At 50.5% G+C, this 22,500-nt stretch overlaps 1 protein-coding gene across 11 annotated transcripts in view; it reads right to left on the minus strand.

Moving 5' to 3' along the window:
• LOC125035455 (phosphatase and actin regulator 2-like) overlaps positions 1-22,500 on the minus strand; it is a 424,170-nt gene that overhangs the window by 55,016 nt on the left and 346,654 nt on the right. The window contains exon 1 of one of the 11 annotated variants that reach the window (XM_047627865.1): positions 4,598-4,777. The exons of the other annotated variants lie outside the window; for them this stretch is intronic. The gene's annotated coding sequence lies outside the window, so the exon portion shown is untranslated. Of the gene's footprint in view, positions 1-4,597; positions 4,778-22,500 lie in introns of those variants that run through there. 11 annotated transcript variants of the gene reach the window in all.

Consider the following 22,500-nt stretch of genomic DNA (forward strand, 5'->3'; position numbering starts at 1 on the left):
TAATAAAACAGCTCAATAGGCAAAAGTACAGGAGGTAACATCAAAATACAAACGACAACAATATAAGACAAAAAACAATCGACATGTTTAAAAAGGAGAGAAAACAAAGACGTGGAAACAAGAAGCATGTAGCGATAGCGGCGCTACATAATGCCCTCTTTAGTGTCACAGTTACGTAACGCGGGAGAGACATGATCATCTTGTGGCACAGACGACCAACTCCGAGACAATCCCCTCCCCCCCTCCCCCTCCCTCCCCTTCACCTACCCTCCCTGCTCCTTCCGTCCCCTTCCCCCTCCCCCTCCCTCCCCTTCACCTACCCTCCCTGCTCCTTCCGTCCCCTCCCTCGTCCTCCCTTTTCGCCCTCCCCTCCTCCTGTCCCTCTCCCCCCTTTCCCTCCCTCACCCCCCCCCCCCACCTCCATCGGCGCAGACACTGACAAATTCTTTACTTATTTTATACTGAGGGAACTCGTTAACCGAATGAGTTGTAATGGAGAGCAGATTTTAAAATCTAATTTCCCCAATATCTTTATTACCGTCTGTCTCCAGCTCTATCCCTACCCATTTTTCTTCCTCAACCTCCTCCTTCCTCTCCCTCTCCCTCTCCCTCTCCCTCTCCCTATCCCATCCTCTCCTTCTCCCTCACTCCGTTGCCAGAAACAAGCTCTTATATAAAACCGCGTTCCCAATACCTTCAGAGGTAAACAATACAGAAGCAAGAACGAGCACCCTACTGATGAAGGGGAGGCGGAATGGGGGAGGGGGAGGAAAGGCGGAATGGGGGAGGGAGAGGGAATGAGGGTGCGAGTACCCTGCTGAGAAAGGGGAAGGGAAGGGGGAGGGGAAGGAAGAGGTGGGGAGGGACGGAGGCGGGTGAAGCAAACATGTTCGCCTAGTAGGGAATCGAGGGGAGGGGGGAGAGGGGGGGGGGGGGACATGGAAGCGTGACTGGAAATGTAGCACTTGGTACGATATTAGAGACGGCGGAGTGTGACGCGACTTACACCCCTGCGCAGCATGAGCAACTATGACAGTGTTTTATTGGCTGCCCTAAGGGATGTGGGAACGAGGGAGATGATGATGCATCAAAGGTGGGCCTAATGGAGGTGCAAGAGAGGAAAAGGAAGGGAGGGAGGAAGAGAGAGAGAGGGGACGAGAGAAGAAGAGAGAGGAAGAGTGAGAGAGAGAGAGAGAGAGAGAGAGAGAGAGAGAGAGAGAGAGAGAGAGAGAGAGAGAGAGAGAGAGAGAGAGAGAGAGAGAGAGAGAGAGAGAGAGAGGCGGGAGAAAGAGGAAGAGCAAACAAGAAATAAAGCGAGTGGAGCAAAGTGGTGGTGTGAGTGAGTGTTGAGGGGGGGGGGGGGGGTCTGTGAAGTGAAGTGAAGTGAAGTGACAGGTTATGCCAGTTGTGGGCGTGGAGAGCGGTGGGCGCCGGGGGCTGCAGTCACACAGGCCTCAACAGCCTAAAAATGGTCGAGCTGAACCTGTCGACTCCTGGCGTAACCCGAGCTCGAGCGCAGGTGCGACATTACCTGTGTGCCTTTCTCACACCTAAACTCACGCCATCTGAACCTCTACCTGTGCCCCACTCACACTGGCGAACCCGCGCAGCCGCACCGCACGAAGGAAAGAAGCAAAGAAGAAATCATAGAAAATAAAACTAAAGAAATATAAAAGATAAAAATCCCCTTTAAGAGGCCAGTCAGCTCCCCCTGTAGATGGGCGTCCGTATTCAACACGGAGTAGCACTTGCACCGACTCTGGCTAAGGCTTTAAAGACGGCCTTTGCATCTACCTGCGCACTCTAAGCCTAATATGGGCCCCGCCGTGCTGGGGTTGGGGAGGGGGAAGAGGGAGGGGGATGGGAAGGAGGGGGAGGGAGAGGGGGAGGGAGAAGGAGAGGGAGGGGGAGAAGGAGAGGGAGGGATAGGAAGGAGAGGGAGGGATAGGAAGGAGAGGGAGGGGGAGGCAGCAGAGGCAGGGGGATATGGGAGAGAGAGGGGGGAAGTATGAGGAGAAGGGGAAAGGAGGGAGGGGGAGGGGAAGGAGGGAGGGGGAGGGGAAGGAGGGAGGGGGAAGGGAAGGGGAAGAACATGGCTGGGTGAGGTGATGTTGCTGCGTATATGGATAGTCAAGGGGAAAGGGAACGGGGAGGAGGGGAAGAGGGGGAAAGTAGAGGGAAGAAAGGAGATCGGATGCTTTGTGTGGCGCTGCTCCACGAGTTTGTCGCCAAGACAACAACGCTCCAGCCAGTCCGTCCAACTCGTGCCTTTAACCGCAACACCTCATCCCGCCCCTATGTGGACAATTCATATCACTTTTCTCTAAATTTCCGTCTTGTTTATTTCGCACTTAAGACCCGCTGTAATACATCACTCCCATAGCTCCTCCCTAACGCCTATTCACTGTTACTATCACCATCACCCCCCCCCCCCTCCTCCATTAGGCGCCAGTCTGACAGCCCCCTTTGCCCCCCCCCCCCCTCGCCTATCGCCGCGACTCCATGTGGGCAAAGGAATCTCGCGAGGGCGCCGTCCGAGCGGGGCTGGGCTGACCTCCCCTCCGTCCTCGCTCGCACACTTGCTCGAACTACGGATACACATGCGTACCAACATGGATAGAGAGATGGGTAAATAGATAAACAAATAGATAGATGGATAGATAGAGACAGACATAGACAGATAGATAGATGGATAGATAGAGACAGATAAATAGATAGATAGATAGATAGATAGATAGATAGATAGATAGAGACAGACATAGATAGATAGAAAAACAGATGAATAAATACATGAACATATAGACAGACAGATATATCAGATCGAGACTTTTCCCCGGGGGAGTGCGGGGAAGCGGACGATATGGAGAAGCAAAAAAAGGGGCCATGGGAAAATATGGAGAAAGTAGATAGAAAATGTGTGAAAAAAAGGCAAATTCTCGATCTGCCCGCACATAAAATGCGTCCGCACCGACTCGACGGACCAAGGAAATCACATCCATGTTGTCACATAATAACAGTAATGAATTTAATTCGCACTTCGCTTTACCATGTTGGCGCGGCGGACGTGAGGCTGCGTCCGTGGGGAGAGTTATCGGGGTCTTTCTTCCCTCTCTTATTCATTCCTCTGCCTCTTTTTCTATCCCTCCTTGCTCTCTCTCTCTCTCCCTTTACTCCCCGTCCGTCCTCGTCCATCTACTTTTCCTCCCTCTCCCTTTTCGTCCTATATTTCTCATTTTCTTCTCACTCCCTCTCCCTCTCCCTCTCCCTCTCCCTCACCCTCTCTCTCTCCTCCCTCTCCCTCCTACTCCGCTTTGTGGATACGATAAAGCTTCATGTCACGACACGCCTTGGTGACAACACTTCAATTTAACAAACCAAAGCCCCTTCTTTTAGGTCTCCGAATAGCCTATTCTTTATTCCCCTTCCATCGCCTTTCTCGTCCGCTTTCTGTCTTTCCCTCTTCTCTCTTCCACTCTCCCTGCGCACGTCACCGTCCGAAGCTGCATCTCCGCAAATGGGGAGGGAGAGAGGGGGGGGGGGGAGAGGGAGGGAGGAGAGGGGAAGGGAGGGAGAAGAGGGGAATGGAGGAAAGAAGGGAGGGAGGAGAGAGGGAGGGAGGGAGGAGAGAGGAAGGAAGGGGAGGAGGGAGGGAGGGAGGGAGAGAGAGAGAGAGAGAGAGAGAGAGAGAGAGAGAGAGAGAGAGAGAGAGAGAGAGAGAGAGAGAGAGAGAGAGAGAGAGAGAGAGAGAGAGAGAGAGAGAGAGGAACAATAAAGAAATAAACCCAAACCAAACAGACAGCCAAATGAAACAAGCGTAACCCCAGTAAACGACACGAACAGCAAAATCAACAACAACATTGAACAGCAGCGGCACTAAAATAACCGAGGAGGAGTTGAAGACCCACTTGGCAGTTCCCTAAATCGTCCCACTGTTGGCTGGCGAGTGAGGGAGCTGGCGGGAGCCTCACTGCCGCGTGAGCAGGGTCCCAGCATGCTCACTATCATCATCACGTTCACCATTCACTGTTCCTGGCGGGGCGTCAGGGGTCTATTTCCGTCACGATCGTCACCATCATTGACTATGGTTCTTGGAAAGCCCTTTCTTAACGAAAGGCTACCGCAACCGGTCGTTCTTATAATTATCACTATCATCACCACTCCAATCGGGCATTGCATTACGCCAAGCATTGGGTGACTTTTCCTCCCAAAGCACCTACTGCTGGCACCTTCTAGGTAGGCGGAGACGCGAGCGCATGGTGTCACCGAGTGCCACTAGTGCCACCACACTGATACCCAACGAAGTGATTTTCTGCCATTGCGCCACTCGGCTCACTTCGTATCACTCCTGGCACTTGACCCTATTCACTTATTCACTGGCACTCCGGCATCAACCCAAACTCGTCACTGCCCCGGCACAGGCACTGTTTGGCACTGCAAGCAAAGCAACCGGGAACGGCGGGGTCTGGGTGTGGGCTGGGAGTAAGGCGTAAAAAAGCGTCATAACTATGATCCCAAACACTACAGTAACCCTTTCCTCCGTTGAAAACCGAGAAGGGGCGTTCCCGCAATCACCACTTCACTGCACTGCACTTCTCACCCTTGCACGCCCTTAGGCCTACCGCCGCTATACCCTTCTTCCGCACCGAGCACTGAGGCCGAGCGAAGGCCGAACACGAGGGCGCGCGCGTGCGTGTGTGTGAGTGTGGCGTCAGAGGTACACTGACTAGTTGGTGGTGGTGGTCGTGGGTGCTCTGTCGAGGGACCACCACTACCACCAACGCCACGTCTCGCAAGGCCCCAAAATAAAACCTGCTCTACCACTTACTTCCATCCTGTCGTCTATTTGTCTATCTGTCCTTCTGGTATTCCGAATCCTTCCGAATCCCTCCGTATCCTCCCATATCCTTCCGAATCCTAACAGTTTGGTCCATCTATTAATATGTGGATGGTTTGCGCGTCCGCTGGCAAGCTGGGCCCAACAAGCACATGTATACGTCCGTATCTCCAGCCAGACATGGGCAAATATACACATCGATATACAGGGGATAACCCGCACACACAACGCGAATTAATGTTGATATTATAAAGATAATCTAACTGCTAATAACTTACCAAATAAACAAACGGCCTTCTATTTCCTAACCATCATATACAAATAAAGAAAAGAAAGAAAGAAAATTAGCGAATCAAATAGAAAATATGTAAATACAAACACGAAGCTTACCCTTTCCCACCCACCCACGCTCCTTCCCCACCCATCCTTCACTCGCTACCGCCCAATCCTTTCCTTCACGCATAAAATACCCAGCACCCACCCATGCGACCGCCCGCCCACCTTTCCCCTCACTCTGCCTTATCCCTTCCTTCACGTACAAAACACCTACACATTCACTCGCCCCCCCCCACCCCCACCCGTGCGCCCACCCACTCACCCACCTTTCCCCCCAGCCCAAACTCTTCCTTCACGCACAAAGCAACCCACTCACTCACTCACTCACTCACTCACTCACTCACTCACTCACTCACTCACTCACTCACTCACTCACTCACTCACTCACTCACTCACTCACTCACCCACCCACCAGCCCGCCCACCTTTCGCCTCCCCCCGCCCACTCCCTCCCTCACACGCAACTAGTCAATCTCGCTTCACACTTCGTACCACTGACAAGCACCCGGCGATCGACCTCCTACGCCGTTTAGTACCAGCATAAAACCCGAGCTAATATCCGCCGGGACAATACGGGGAAAGAGTTCTCCGTATCAAGAAAGGCGATACAGCGCTTTGTCCAGCTTGTTATTTAGCCTGGATCATAAAGCCGGGAACTAAAGCGATAATGGACCAATAGAAACTTTAGTAGTAGTTAATAATAAAAAAAATCCTAAGAAATACATCTCTCACATTAAAAGCCTGACAACCATCGCTACACCAACCACCAACCAAACAACAACAACCGAAACACTACAACAGCAATAAAACTTCCCCCCCCCCTCCCCAATGAGTCCCGAACGCTAACAAACCGAGCAATAAATACCACAAAGCTCTACAATATTCACATCTAACCTTTGACCTTTGCATGAGCGCCTGTCTCTCTTTAGTTCATTCTTTGCAAGTTTCTCTCGCCGTGCAGGTCAAAGAGAGTAAAAGGGGAGGGGGGAGGAGAGTAAATATGTAATAAAGCAAAACCGATAATGAATAGTGAATGGAAGAAATCTAAAAACAAAGCAAAAACAAATGCAAGAGAATGACTCTACATTATTTTGGTATAATAGCAGTCATTCCCAGGTTCTGACTCTTACGCAGGGGAGGCGAAAGGGAAGAGGGGAAAGGGACAGACGAGAGGACACAGGAGGTGAGAAGAGGGAGGCGAAAAGGAGAAGCAGCCAGCTGACCATCGGGGCCAATACGCCACCAGGAATCACTGGCCCACAAAGGTGTTTCTCTCTCTCTCTCTCTCTCTCTCTCTCTCTCTCTCTCTCTCTCTCTCTCTCTCTCTCTCTCTCTCTCTCTCTCTCTCTCTCTCTCTCTCTCGCTTCAATTCTCCCTTCTCTCTCTTTCGTGACTCTTCCTTCTCTTCCTCTGTTTCTTTCTATGATTCTATTTTTTTTCCATTCCCGCCCGTTTCCCACTAATCTCCCTTCTCTCCGACTTTTCCTCCCCTTCTCCTTCTCTTCTCATTCCCTCTTCCTTCCTTGCCCCCCCCCCTTGAGGGGGCATCCACCCGATCGTGACCCTGACTGGCGAAATTAAACAAATCAATAAAAGAACTGTCGTTCCCATCGTCCGTGCAGAAAAGTACGCTGCAGCCGGACGGACGGGACGGAGTGTGGGCTGCGCGGGACGGTGGTGGGCGTGAGATGCCTCGGGCGTGACCTAACAGGGCTCCGTGACCATGGCTGAACCCTCCTGCGCCTTCTCCGCCAGAGCCCGGACCGTCTCTATCGCTACCGCGGCCACGGAGTTACCTGCAACCTACGCCCACAAAGCGACATTCACAGCTTCGCACAAAAGTGTGCACGCGCGAACATACACATTCAATTACCTGCCTTGTACTTGCACCCACGTACATGTGGACAGGGATGAAGACTTACAATGTAAAGACGGGTATAATATGAAACGAGTTTGAGAATTACATATAATCCCATTTCTACGTATTTGGAAGTCAAATAAATGTGCAAATACACACAATACATAGAAGTGAACATGGCACGCACAAATACATATGTCACAAGGATAAAGGAAGTGTCTGCCACCACACTAAATGTACATGAACAGGACCCCTGCTTTGAGAAAGAGAGGATTTTAGAAAATGAATCTCACCTCTGGGCCTGCAGCATTTCTGGGAGCAACACACTGACCCCATGGCGAAGGGGGGGCCAGTGGGGTGACACTCATGGCACGCCGAAGGAAAATGGGGTTGGGAAGAGGAGAGAGGCAGAAGTGGCTGGAGAGAGGCGCTGATGCAGGGATACCCCTGAGGTACCCCGTGGGACACCCACCAAGTACCCCAAGTCTCTCTTACAGCCGTGGGCACCCGTGGCACGAGGGTAGCGATGTGTGCCCCTCCTCACCGCTTCCTGCTCCTTCTCCTCCTGCCATGAAACTCTTCGAAAGCCATCCACGTCAAGATCACTCAAGGTCACAGCTTTTGCCTTTTCCGAGGCCGGCGCGAGAGGCGAAGGCGAGGGCCAGGTTTTCACGGTCGCACTAGGGAGGGGAGCTTCCCAAGGTCGTCAAGAGGGGGCGATTCCAACGGAGGCCACGGGAGGCGGAAGGCGCGCCAACACAGGTCGTGGCGGCGGACACCCTCGACCTCGGCTCCTCCTCCTCCTCCTGCTCCTCCAGCGAGAGAGGACCACTGTTTGATGGCATTAAGGTCGAGTCCGAAGGATCAGCGGGCCTACACTTGGCACCGTCTAGTGGCACTCTCCCCGTGTTGACACCGCCACACCATCCGACGGCGCCGCCTAGACCCGTCCAGCCGACTTTCCTTCCTCCAGAGCCCCTTTCCTCGAAATTCCTTCTCTCTCGCTTAGACCTCCATTCCAAGCTTTCTGTATCTAGAGAAATTCACTCTTACTCTCCTTCCCTCTCCCTCACTTCTCTTTCTCTCTCTTTCTGACACTGTCTTCCTCTCTCTTTCTCTCTTGCTCTCTTTTTCTTATTTTCCTTCACCTCTCGGCCACACACGCGCGGGTCAATACAGCTTCACAAGAGTCCCGTCGTAGTAAACGCTGGAAGAAGAGCGGTCCAACTCATTCTCCAACATCACGAAACTACACGAGGCGGAGCACAGGGGGAGGGGGGGGGGGGGCGAGGGGTGCCACTGGAGGTCCTGCTCAGCGCTTCACCATCCTAACGCTACTTGAACCCTAATGGGATTGGGATGAATTCGAATTCAATCGCCTTTTTTCAATATTGCAAAGAATCGAGGTCTTTTCCGCTTTTAGCCACGTCATGTTCTGGTTGTTATCACGCCGTCACTGTCCTTCACACGCAAGCACAAACACCAACATACACACGCACTAACACACACCTAAACAAAAGATCAACGTATGAAAAAAACAGATTTCTCCAGCTAAAGAAAGTGAAAAAGCTGCAATAATGCAGCATGAACCTACGACCAGAAAAGAACCAAAACAAAGGCCAGAATGTTAAAGCATAGAGCCCAAACACATGAATTTCCCCACCTCTTCTGCTGTAACCCCCCCCCCCCCCCCCACTCTCTCTCTCTCTCTCTCTCTCTCTCTCTCTCTCTCTCTCTCTCTCTCTCTCTCTCTCTCTCTCTCTCTCTCTCTCTCTCTCTCTCTCTCTGTATTTTTCTATCTCTGTATTTCTCTCTCTGTATTTCTTTCTTTCTCTCTCTCTCTCTCTCTCTCTCTCTCTCTCTCTCTCTCTCTCTCTCTCTCTCTCTCTCTCTCTCTCTCTCTCTCTCTCTCTCTCTCTCCTTTTGGCATATTCAAGTCTCGCAGTAAGAAATACAGAGCGAAAGAATAGAAGGAGAGCTGCAATCAAACAAATACACCGAACGAAACAAAAACATAAGAAAATACTGAATGTGTTTACCAGAACAACAGACACTCAAGTTACTTGCAGTGCGCACACACACACGCGCGCACGCACGTACGCACGCACGCACACACACACACACACACACACACACACACACAGAGAAAGAGAGAGAGAGAGAGAGAGAGAGAGAGAGAGAGAGAGAGAGAGAGAGAGAGAGAGAGAGAGAGAGAGAGAGAGAGAGAGAGAGAGAGAGAGAGAGAGAGAGTGAGTGGATGAGAAAAGTAAATAGGTAGAAGAAGAGAGGAAGATAGGTAAAGACAGACGGGGGAGTAAGAGGGTGCGACAGAGAGGGAAATGAGACAGAACAGCGAAGAAAAAATAGAAAGAGGAGAGATGGAAAAAATCAATAAAGAGCAGACAAGAAAAGGGTCAAGAAGGCTAAAAGGGACACAGGAGAGGAGGCGAGGACGGGCCAAGTAGTTGCACGAATCGAGTGGCTTTTGCTTCCTTCGGCCAATAATCCCGAAGGTGTGTCTGCCTGCGCATTTGGCCTCGTAAGCCCCGAAGGAAACAGGCCTTTCAAACGGGATAATCCAGTCGCCTGAATCAGATACTTCTCGTCGGGTCATAAACAGAGGGCCGCGTGCGTGAGCGATTTCGACGGCAAAGGAGCGGCTTAGGACTCGGAACGCGGATGTCAATATCAGCTGATTCCTTTCTCCCTCACTCTTATTTCAGATAATGGCCGAAGGGAGTAAGATCGGAATGAGGACTTCCCGTTTTCTATGTCCAATTCCATTTTTTTTTTTTTCCCCATTTCTTTCCCCCTTCAGGCTCCTCGCGGAAAATGAACTACAATTAAAAAAGAATTTGACGCCTGACGTCTGCGAGACCAAGACTAGGGCTTTGAGTCGCCTTCTCTGGAAATATTCTGGTGATCCCTCTGCCGTCGCTGTCGCCGCCACCGCCGCCGCCGCCGCCTTCGATACCCCGACCCCTATCAGTCCCTATCGCTGTCCGCCAACGTCGCAACCACCGCAGCTGTCGCTATTGCATTTGTAACAGCTTCCTCGCTGACAACACCCTGTGGCAGTCGAAGTGTCTACGCGGCGCAGGGAGGAGGGAAGGGAAAGAGGGATAGTGGGAAGGGGAAGGGGAAGGGGAAGGGGTAGTGGAAGGGGAAGGGAGGCACAGAAGGATGCCGAGAGGGAGGAGGGATCAGAATGCGGGCGCGGACAACTCAATAACGACACGGAGGCACGACCCATCACGACTCAGTGTGTACATAATCCCCGCACGACCCACAGCACCCACGCAGTGCGCCCGCCCGCCGAGCAAGAGGGAGGGAGGGGGGGAGGATGTTATCCAAAGAAAAATAAGAGGCAGACATCTACAAAATAAGAAAATAATGGAGTAGAAGAGAGTGAATGAGGCAACCAAGGAAAATAAAAAGAAGACAGGAGCAAAATAAGAAAATAATGGAGTAGAAGAGAGTGAATGAGGCAACCAAAGGAAAATAAAAAGAAGACAGGAGCAAAATAAGAAAATAATGGAGTTGAAGAGAGTGAATGAGGCTCAAAGATAAGAAAGGGAGGTGGAGGGAGAAGGATATCTCCCTCTTATGACCTCGACTGAAGTTGGAGGGGAAGGAAGGGGGGAATCCAGAGGGTAGATGGACAACCTCCCAGGCAAATGGAGGGGAAGGAGGGAGGGGAATCAAGAAGATAGATGGGCAGATCAACTGACAGATGGAGAAGGATAAGAAGGGAAGGGAGGGACGAGAGGAGGGGAAGGAAATCTGCGCCGCGACAGAACTCGAATCACTCTCGTTCCACATCTTCTAATCCGCTCGACGCCTCAAAAGCTAAATCCGAAAAGGTTCTCCTCTTCCCTTCCCTCCCCACCAGCGCCTCAAGTCGCATGTCACTGCAAGGAGACCTCGCGACGCCAGGACGACCTTTCACGACCTGCGCGCCGATCCGGACGGCACCTAGTTACAGCTTGACACACAAACACACATACTCGATACCGCTTACATTATTCAATCTTTGCAATGGCCCCGGCTACTTCCATCGACGCTGTCACTGTCACTGTGATTTTCATTGTCAAGTCACTATCTGCACTCACACTCCAACGGCACCACCTTGGCCGCCACTTGCCTCCGTGGTCCTAAGTGGCGCTCTGCGAACCGTTCTCAACGCAACTCGCTTGCAACCCACTCGTTGAGCGTCACTGACTGTGTACTGGAACTCTCATCGAGCCATTGGCTGACACTCTCCCCGCGGCACTTGTACTGTGTACCGACTGACACCCCTTCCACGGCTGATAAAATTCCGACCATGGCTACGATTACGCCACTCGCCTTTGCCTTCGTTTCTCCTGTGCGCTGACGTTTCGTGTCCTTTGTATAAACACCGAGACACGCGCGTGACCCCACCCTCTCACTCAATCCCGTCGCTGACACTGCTGACGTATTCCAGCAAGAGCGCTCCCGATCTCTCTCTCTCTCTCTCTCTCTCTCTCTCTTCTCTCTCTCTCTCTCTAACACAAATGCACATTCTGTATACCTTGCACATACTTGTAATTCATGTCACTATGGCATCAGCAATGGATACATGCATGTGTCATAACAATATGATAATGAGGCAAGCATATAAAGAACGTACAAAGACACATAAATGCAAGCATACACATACAGATTTTCACACATACACACCATACACGCACGCGTACGCACACGCACAGGCGCACATTTTATCTGATCGCAATGACCGCGGGCAGATCGCGCGCGCGCACTCCCGCACGCGCGTCCAAGAGGGACAGAAGTCGTACCACCACCACACGGGCACCAGCCTCAACACACACTGACAACGCCACTGTCACGCCCGCTGCTGCAGGGGTAGAGACGATGGGGGCGGGAGGAGGGAGGCAGGGGGGGGGAGGGAGAAGGAGGGAGAGCAGGAGGAGGCGGAGGTGGAGGAGGAGGGAGAGGAGGAGGAGGAGGAACAGGAGCAAGAGGGAGAAGCGAGGCGCGTAAGCGACGAACCGCAAAGCAGCAAGGAAGAGAAGGAAACACGATACGAATTACGGGAGGCACACCAATTGGCGATTAAACGGGAGATAGATGGAAGAAGAGAGACAGAGAAAAAAAATAATAAACGAGGGCGAGGATCGAGGAAAGGAGAATGGGGCAGCGGGGATCAAATAACGCGGAGAGTCATACTTGATTACGTATCCACCACACCGCCGCTGCCACCACGAGCCCGCCCCGCGCTCACCGCCGGCGTTGCGCTTCTCGCCACGGATACCACGCCGCCGCTGCCCGCTCCGTCGCCACAACAAGCGGGACGGGCAAACAACGAGAGGGAAGAGGAAGACAAAGAATGGAAGAAGGGAAGGAAGTGGAAGACAAACAACACACAAGAGAGGATGAACAAGGATGGGAGGGTGGGGAGGGGGGACGAGGCGGCGGAGGGAGGAGGAGGGGGAAGGTGTGAGGGAGAGTGGGAGGGAGGCAGGGAGGGAATGGGAAAGGAAAGGTAAAGAGGGAGGTAAGGAAGGACGGATAAGAAAGAAAGAAAAAAGAAAAGAAAGAAAGAAAGAAAGAGAATGGGGGTTGAAAAATGATGAGGGTAGGAGGGAAGACGGATAAAAGGAGGAGGAAGAGAGCTGGTTTATATACATAACTCAACTCAGTTCTGATTGCATAGCTTCTCTCTCTCTATCTTATGCCACTTTCCCAACTTCTTCCGCCCTTTCCCTCCCTCTCTCTCAGGGTTTTATTCTCCCACTCTAACTTCTTACTTTTTATCTCTTCCCCCCCCAAAAAAAAACTTTCACAGTGCCTATTCTTTTTTTTTTCATTCCTTTTTTTTTTTTTTTTTTTATTCCAGCAACCAAAAGTAATGAAAATAAAAACTAAAATAGAAACTGGATGGCTCGGGTAAATGCATGTGAACGTGTTACAGCTTTGATATGATAATGAGAACCAGGAGGAGGGAGGGAGGGAGGGGAGTGGGGAGGGGTATGGGAAAGGGGGTAGCAGGGGGTGTGGGAGGGGCAAGAAGGAAAGCGGGGTCTTTGTAAGGCCGATATGACTCAGCAACAGACCCCAGCAGACCCCAACAGAATTATTCGGGGCAGAGCCAGGGGACAGGACGATTCCAATTTTTTTTTCTCCTTCTGAAAGCCTGCCTACTTTAGACGGGATCTGAGTGGGCGGAGCTACAGTCTCATTCTATTCTATATACTATATACACGCGCACAAATATGTGTTATTCGCTTTCCTTTACCAGCCATATGAAATTTGATGTATGTATTAGGTATGTACACAAATACGCGCGCGCGTGAGATCAGAAAACTCTTACATACATAGCACGAAAAGTAGAGAAAGGAAACAAGACAGAAGGTAAAATAATTCCAATTTAATTTCAATTGCACGTCGACGCAAAAGTTAGATAAGAAAACGACGATAATGATTCCTCATTGTCGAAAGAAACGGTAACTTGAGAAACGTCTGTATTTATCAAAAAGATTGAATTCCATATTTTTTCCCTCGAAATTTATAAATCTCATGCGCTGCGGAAATTTTATATTTGTCCAGAGATCGAGTTTCATTTTTCTTATAACTTATGCATCTTATTGCTCGTGGGAGCTCTACATTTCTCAAAAGATTGGGATCCGTTTCTTCTCGCCATCCAAATTATTTATGTCTTGAAGGAGCTCTGTATTTATCAGAAGATTGAGTTCCCTTTCCTTCAAGTATCATTTAACTTTAACTTGCATCTCCTTTCGCCTTTCTCGTTCTCTTCCTCGTCTAGCAGGAGGCGGGGAAGACAGTCCTACTTGGCGGGGAAAACGAGTTAGTCGGCCGCCCTCCCTTTGCTCCCTTTCCCCTCTCACAGTCTTTCGTTCCTCTCTATTTTCTCTTATCCTTCATTCTCCTCCACCTTTCCCTTACTCTCCATTCCTCTTCCTTTGCCCCTGCCCTTCATCCCTTTCTATCCTTCATTTCTCCCTCTTTTTTCCTGATCTTTCATTTCTTCCCTTTTCTCCTCTCCCTTCCTCTCCCGTCTGCCTTCCTCCCAGTCCTCTCTCTCGCCTCTCCCCTCCTCCCTCCTTTCCCGCCTCTGCCCTCCTCTCCCCTCCCCCACCCCTTCGTTCCTCTCCCCTCTCCCACTCCTCCCTTCCTCTCCCCTTCCCCTCCCTCCCTGGTCACACTGCGAGCGCTGCCGTCCCCCGGTGCCGCCGCTGCGTCCACCCAATGCCATCTTCGTAAGGCCTACATCGCCGTGTTGAGTCGATGGGAAAAGCAACCTTACGAGAGGGAGAGGGAGGCATAGCAGTGGCTGCGGGGGCGTCCTTGCTGTCTGTCTCAGGAAAGAGGAAAGAAATCTGGGCCTTTTCTTGTTAGGCTTTCGACAGGAACTTCCAGCTCCTCTTTCCCCACCTCCACGCAAGCCACCTTTACTTACTCTCGACTCTTGCCTTATGTTCTACTGTGCGTCTGTTTATCTGTGCTTTTTCCTCTCTTTTTCGCTTGCTCGCTTGCCCTCCCTCCCTCCCTCCGTCTCTCTCCCCTCCCTCCCTCCCTCCGTCTCTCTCCCCTCCCTCTCTCCCTCCGTCTCTCTCCCCTCCCTCCTTTCGTCCCTCCCTTCGTCCCTCCCTCCCTTCGTCCCTCTCCCCTCCCTCCGTCCCTCTCCCCTCCCTCGGTGCCTCTCCCCTTCCCTCCCTCCATCTCCCCCCGTCTACCCTCCCTTCCTATCTCCGTCAGGAACTACACTAAGTCCCTCTCCGCGACCCTGACCCACAGACAAGCCCTTACACATCTGGTCCTTCCTCCCAGGTTCCCGCGGCCACTCCTCTGATCCCCTTGGCCGCTCCCTAACTGACCCTCACATTGGCACTCTCACCGGCCCGAAACTGTACATTAAGAACAGCGATGATGCTAATACAGACGCACGAGATGAAGTCACTAAAATTACCCCCCCCCCCCCACCTACCTCCACCTCTTCCTCTTCCTCTTCCTCCTCCTCCCCCCTCCCCGCAAAGGCACTCTCTAGCGCCCAACCTCCGACCTTTCAACCCGCGAGCTGGTGCCACGCCCCTCGCCCACCTACGCAGCTAAACAGGCACCTACATCGTCTGTTGTTTCCCTGGGCCGACGTAGATGCGAAACGGAGAAAAGGAAGGCAGAGGAAGGCAAGGCGAGCACGAAAAGAGAAGAAGGGGAGGGGGGTGGGGGTAGCAGTAAGACGAAGACGGCAAGCACAAGCTAAGAATAAGTCAGAAAAGGGGTTTATTAAAAAGAGATGCTGGGGATGTAAAATAAGAGCCTTGGTCAGCGCAATACTGTATGCGTTAAATCTGTCACTAAACACCTGAGAGAAGAATGAGCCAAACGAAAATAATGATGATAACATTATCTTATTATCATTACTTTTGTTATTATTATCTTTATTATTATTATCATTATCATCGTTTTATCGTTATTGCTATTATTGTTAATAATATCATTATCTTTAACATTAGGCATACTGAGTTGATGAGCCGACCGGCCAGAGCGCCCTTTCCCGTTCGACTCCCGTCACAGACCCGGTCGCCGGGCGTCAGTCTCAAGAATTAGAGGCAAGACGCCGAGGACGGGCTTAGCCTGAGATAAAACGGATTTACGCGTGCCCTTGGCTGCGCGTCCGTCAGGCTCTTGGGTGTTGCAATGGCCAACGTCCAGCAATAAGAACAACAACAAAAATAGGAGAAAAAACAAAACCGTACCATCACAACCAATAATAGCATTACCAGCAGCAGCAAGTCGAGCAAGCGCCGACAGCTCAAGCACCAAAGCAGCGCCATCGCCGCCGCAGCGCCGCCGAAAACCCCGAGCGCAACCTGCGGCCACAACCAAGGCCTTGCAGGATCGTAGGGAAGCTGCAAAACTTGCAACCTGCAGCACCGTGGTCACAGCACGACGTCTGTGACATTAATTCATGGCGCCGACCACTCTACCAATTTGCAATTTGTAATATTGCGAATAGCGTGCAATTTCGCTTTAGAACGATGAGCCTACATTGCACTCAAGCAAGGAAATTTATATATATATATATATATATATATATATATATTTATATATATACATATATATATACATATATATATATATATATATATATATATATATATGCATAGGCACACACACACACACACACACACACACACACACACACACACACACACACACACACACACACACACACACACACACACACACACACACACACACACACACACATACACACATACACACACACATTAACTTTGATGATGATGACGATGACGATGACGACGACGGTAATAATATATACTGACAAAAGTAATAGACATTAATAGAAGATCATAACGAGAGAGCGCAGCATCTCCCGAAGATTCCCACCCAGGACAGTGAACCAGTAGTGTCCCAAGCACTCAATCTCCCGGCGCACCTTGCAACATTACCATCGACATCATTAGCGTATTGCAACATCATGCAAACGCCGGCCCTCGGTACCTCGCAACACGACCCACGGCTCTGCAATAAACACACGGGCACTTGACTTGCAATACCTACCAACACTGCAAAACAGCGCCATCTACACACAGACCTCAAACAACACTCAATATGAGGTTTGCAACTTGATCGGTTCCACCTGCAACACGAGCCGCAAGGGCTTGCAACAACGCATAATAAAACCCGAATCCATTACCTGCAATAAAATTCCGACGACGAAGAAAAATCTCTTAAAACAAATAAACAGACAAACACAAACACATACACACAAGAGCACGTACATACGCACAAACCCACGAACACACCTAAACAAACCTCACTTACTAAACCATGAACCCATTAAGAGTCATTACATTAACATCCAAAATAATTATTTAAAAATGGAAAGAGAGAGCAAGAGAGAGCAAGAGAGAGGGAGTGTGAGAAGGGTGGTAGGGATGGAAGGGAGGGAAGGAGAGAGAGGAGGGGGGAGGGAGAGAGGGAGGGAGGGAGGGAGGGATGGAAGGAGGAAGGGAGGGAGGGAGGGAGGGGGAGGGAGGGAGAGAGAGGGAGAGAGAGAGAGAGAGAGAGAGAGAGAGAGAGAGAGAGAGAGAGAGAGAGAGAGAGAGAGAGAGAGAGAGAGAGAGAGAGAGAGAGAGAGAGAAGCAGAGAGGGATAAGAAAGGAAAGACAGACACACAGATAGAATTTCAAAAAAATACACAGATAATACTTTAGGGGAAATAGAAGTTAAAGCAATTAACGCTGAAATTACGGCTTAACAAATGGCGAGGGTGGGAGGCGGCCAGATATACTCAACAGAATTAAAATGATGAAACGCTGCACCTGAACCCCCCCCCCCCAGCCCACCCCCAACCCCATTTTCACCCCCCCATCTCACCCCAACCCCTAACCCCTCTCCATGATCCCCCATGATACGTTTTGTTTTACTTATTGTCGGATGAAATAACAGAGTGAATCAGAATCAGCTGAGGGACTGATAATTTCCCCCACGGAAGAAGGGGATGGGTGGAGAAGGAGGAAGAGGAGAAGAGGAAGAGGAAGGCGAGAATAGGCAGGGGAGGACGTGGAAGAAGAAAGAAGAAAATGAATTGGGTAGGAGGGGGAAGTGGGGAGAATAGGGAAGCAGCGAAACAAGAGAGGGAAAAGAAGAATGCACACACACACACACACACACATATATAAATATATATATAAATATATAAATAAATAAATAAATAAATATACACACACGCGCACGCGCCAGCTAAAACACTGCATAAATGAAAAAGTAAAATAGGAACAGACCCATTGGCAACCGTTGGGCGCCGGGCAGCGAGGATACGAACCCACGGGAGGGGAGGAGGGAGGAGGAAGTTGAGGAGGAGGAGGAAAAGGAGGAGGAGGAGGAGGAAGAGAAGGAGGAGGAGGAGGAAGTACAGGAAGGGAGGCGGTGGGCGGTGAACGGTGGGCAGTGGGCGGTGGGCGGTGGGCGGTGGGGCAGCTACACGAGCAAAAGTCGATATGTTTACAGGTCGGGACCAGATCGAGCCGGGCAGAGAAGGGAATTGGGAGAGGGAGAGGGAGAGGGAGAGGGAGAGGGAGAGGGAGAGGGAGAGGGGGGGAGGAGAAAAGTGAGGGGAGGAGGAGGGAGAGGGAGAGGGAGAGGGAGAGGGAGAGGGGAGGAGGAGGGAGAGGGAGAGGGAGAGGGGAGGAGGAGAAGGGAAGTGAGGGGAGGAGGAGGCAGGGGAAGTAAGGGGAGGAAGCGGGGGAGGGGAGGGGGTCCATTCGAGTGGGCTAAACAACCCTCTCTCGCGGATTTCAAGAAGTCCGGAAAATCCTTCGGAGGAGGAACAGGCGGATGAGGAAGGAAGTGGAGGAGCAGGAGGAGATGGAGGAAATAAGGGGGGGGGGGGGGGGTTAAGAAGAGAGGACGGTAAAAAAATGCTACAGGTACTTGGTAACAATGACAAAGGTATATAAAAAATAATATAAATATTCAAAATATTCTAATGACAAGAGTACAGAGCGAGTTGTTGAAAGCGAAGGAAAACGCTTACACGAATGGCAAGAAAACAGTAACAGCACAAACACTTACAATCATCATAATAACAATAACAACTACAAATTCAACAACTAATAATAACAACGCTCCCCCCCCCCCCCCCCCGCCGCCGCTCTTTACTTCCACAACTACCACCGACATCCTACCGCCTCTATTGTTGCACAAGATAAAGAAAATGAAAAAAAGCGACCAAAGGTAACAACGGGCGCGGGAAAAGCCAGCAAGCAAGCCGGCGATAAGGGCGGCTGACGAGTGCGGCGACGACGACAACGCGCGGCAGTCGTCCCTCTCAACGACTATCGACTTTTACTCTTCACTTACTTCTTCTGCCGCCCGGGCACCTGGGGCCACGCCGGCCTTTAACTGCGTGTTCTATTTTTCGTCGCTTTTCTCCCTCCTTTGGCCCTATGGCTTAACTTCCACGTCCCTTTTCCTTAACCTTTTATACCGATTGGAGAGGGGACGCGCAGAGGAGGAGGAGGCGTGGGAAGGGGAGAAAAGGGAAGAGGAGGAAGAGGAATAGGATGGGAAGAAAGGAAGAGGGGGAGGAGGAGGAATGGGATGAGGAGAAAGAGAAAGAGGAAGAAAAAGAGGAGGAGGAGGAGGAGGAGGAGTGAGATGGGGAGAGAAAGGAAGAGGAGGAGGAGAAGTTGGAAACGACACAGGAAGAAGGGCATGCATATATATATATATATATATATATATATATATATATATATATATATATATATATACACACACACACACACATATATATATATATATATATATATATATATATATATATATATATATGCATGTGTATATATATATATATATATATATATATATATATATATATGAAACCGGAAAAGGTAGGAAAGGGAGGCGAAGATGAGGAGGGGGGGGGGGCCTGGGAAAAGAGTAAACACTGGCCTCTACCGACCGCGAGATTCCCGAAGTGTCCCGTCTCCGATCACACAACACATTAGCCACGTTCCATAAGTTTGCTATCCTCTTATTTCTCTTTTTTCTTATCTTCTTTCCCCACCTCTGCCTCCTCCTATTCTCCATTTTCCGAGAGATGTTAACTTCTCTTTCAGATTTCTTGGCGACTCGCAAAACCTTCTTCGACTTGTCTACCCATCTTAATTATCAAGCTTTCTCCTCATATCTACATATCTTGGTATGATCCCCGAAAATTTTGCCTGTACCTATAGACATATAAATCCAAGTCCGGCTTCTCTCACACACTCACTCACACACACACACACACACACACACACACACACACACACACACACACACACACACACACACACACACACACACACACACACACATTTACTTTTATCCTTCACCAACTTTCCCTAACTGCCTTGCATTGTGTCGCACCCAGAATCCTCGTACTTATGCTTAGAGCCGTGTGCTTAAAGACATTGTGAGACGCAAATCAGTTTCCAAAACACTTCATCTCATGCTAAAATCCCCGACACTCTTTTCTCATGCTAAAATCCCCGACACACTTTTCTCATGCTAAAATCCCCGACACACTTTTCTCCTGCTAAAATTCCCGACACACTTTTCTCATGCTAAAATCCTCATGTTTGTAAAAAGTGGTTACGCAGCGACACGATGCCAGTTGCGAGAATATTATGTTTATATCGTTTCGCGTTAGCAGTGGATTTTGTACTCCAACGAATGTATTTCTCCAGTTTCTTTAGGCTGCTACTTTCACGCCCCTCCTCCTCACTGCCCCACACCCAGACCAAACTTTTCCAACCACTTCCAGAGTCACTCGCACGCCCCCACACCCACTCTCACCTCACAACTCCCGCAGAAACTTGGGACAACTGCACCTTGGGGTTTCCCTGACTCACCTCCCGTCTCACCCGAGTCACCTAGAGTCACGTGACTTCCGAGTCGGCTTCACGCTACACGACACTTCAAAGGCTCTGCCGCCGCCGCCTCGCTTATTCGATTTCAAAAAGGCCAAATCTCCTTAAAGCCTAGAATGCCTTAATGTCTAGGCTCATTGATACCAACTACACAAATGCAAGTGAATGAATCAATGCACAAACAAACAGCGGAAATTAAATAGGCAACTGCGATTAAAACCTATCCCATTAACGAATTCGAAACGCCGAAATTTATCTACCTCCCTTTGACTTCTAATCACCCCCACCCCCACCCTTTAAAAAAAATACCATCCTTAAAGAAAGCCCACACAACCTCCATACATCCCCTTACACCCAGCACCTCTAAAGAAGGCTTCACATGAAACCTTACCAAAAAAAAAAAAAAAACTAACAAACCACCCTCCACCCACACTAAGAATTTTTTTTACCCCCCCCCCCACACTAAAATGAACCAAGCAACCTCATGGAACCCCCACCTGCACCTCCCCCTCCCCTCCCTATCACTTCACCCCCTCCCTCCCCCCTTCCTTGAGAATAGGAAATACAAATCCCACAACCTCAACCCCCCCCCCAAAAAAAAAAGCTTTAGAAAACCTCTTCAAAGAAGTTTTACAACCTCTCGCAACCCCGACTCCAGCTCCTTTCCACCTGCACGGGGCACCTACCTGGGGAAATTAAAGAGCTAATTAGGTGTCCCAAGGAATCAAGACACAGGAAGTTTATCCTTCTTTTTTCCCTTCTTTTTTTTCCCCTCTTCTTTCTTGCTTCTTTCGTTTCTTCCCGGATCATCAGTTGCGTAACGATGCTGAGAAGGAGAATGAAGAAGGAGAAGCAGAATAAAAAAAAAAAGGAGGAAAAAGAAGAGTAGACGAAAACAGAGAAGAAAATGAAGAGGTTAATCAAGAAGGAAAGGAGAGAGAGAGAGAGAGAGAGAGAGAGAGAGAGAGAGAGAGAGAGAGAGAGAGAGAGAGAGAGAGAGAGAGAGAGAGAGAGAGAGAGAGAGAAAAATAAATAAGGAAAAATAGAGTATAAAAAAAAAAAAGAAAACCGGGGCGAAGACAATCCGGGGTGGGGGTGGGGGGGCACTCCTGGTCAGCCAAACACGCCCAGGAGAGAGGCTCTTCCAGGGCGGAGGCGCGACCACGACACCAAGAATAATGAAGGAATCTTTCTTTGTTGATATATATTATACATTTTTTTTTTTTTTTTTTTACCTTAAGCCGCGTCCTTGGCACGGGGGTGTCACGACAAGGAGGCCTACGCACGCACGCCCTTGGAGGATGTGCAGGGGCCGCCCTCCTGGTCTCCCCTCGGGTCGGTGGGCGTGGCGGAGGTGGAGGTGGGCGTGGTGTTGTTTCCCTGGCGGCGTTCGAAAGGGGGAATGCGACAGCGAGATGAATTTCGGACTCACATCTGGTGTAACGGAGGTGGGGGAAGGGAGGGGGAGGGAGGAGGAGGGAGGGGGAGGGAGGGGAAGAGGGAGGGCGGAGAGGGTGGAGGGGAAACGCGAAGGGAAGGAAGGGGGCGAAGGGGGGAAAGGGAAGGAAGAACAAGAGGGCCTAATGCTTACAAGCTTTGACTAGCACGACATGCCTGAGCGGAGAATAGGAGAGGCGGGACCCTGGGTATCGGGGCACGGCGAAGGTGGGCGCGGGCGGTGCCGCAAGGTGGGCGTGAGAAGCAGCAGAGGAAAGCAGAAAAGGGGGAAGGTCAAAGTGGGCGTGGGCGGTGTGTGTAGCTCAACAAGTGTGGGCGGAGCTGGGTTAAGATCAATACAGTAGTAGTGGTGTGGCGGTGGGCGTCCACGGAGGGGAGGGGGGGTGTGGGTGGTAGGGACAGAGGTGAGAGCGGGGAGAAGGACACAGAAGAAAAGAAGAAGAAGATAAGGAAGAAAGGGTAAACAGGAAGAGGAAGAGGAAGAAAAGGCCAGAAGTATGACAACGAACTAGAGAAAGGGGGAAGGGGGAGGGGCTTGAGACTGAATCCAGCTGATCGTCAGGGTCA

This window comes from Penaeus chinensis, chromosome 19 (assembly GCF_019202785.1).
Source record: "Penaeus chinensis breed Huanghai No. 1 chromosome 19, ASM1920278v2, whole genome shotgun sequence".
NCBI classification, from domain to species: domain Eukaryota; kingdom Metazoa; phylum Arthropoda; class Malacostraca; order Decapoda; family Penaeidae; genus Penaeus; species Penaeus chinensis.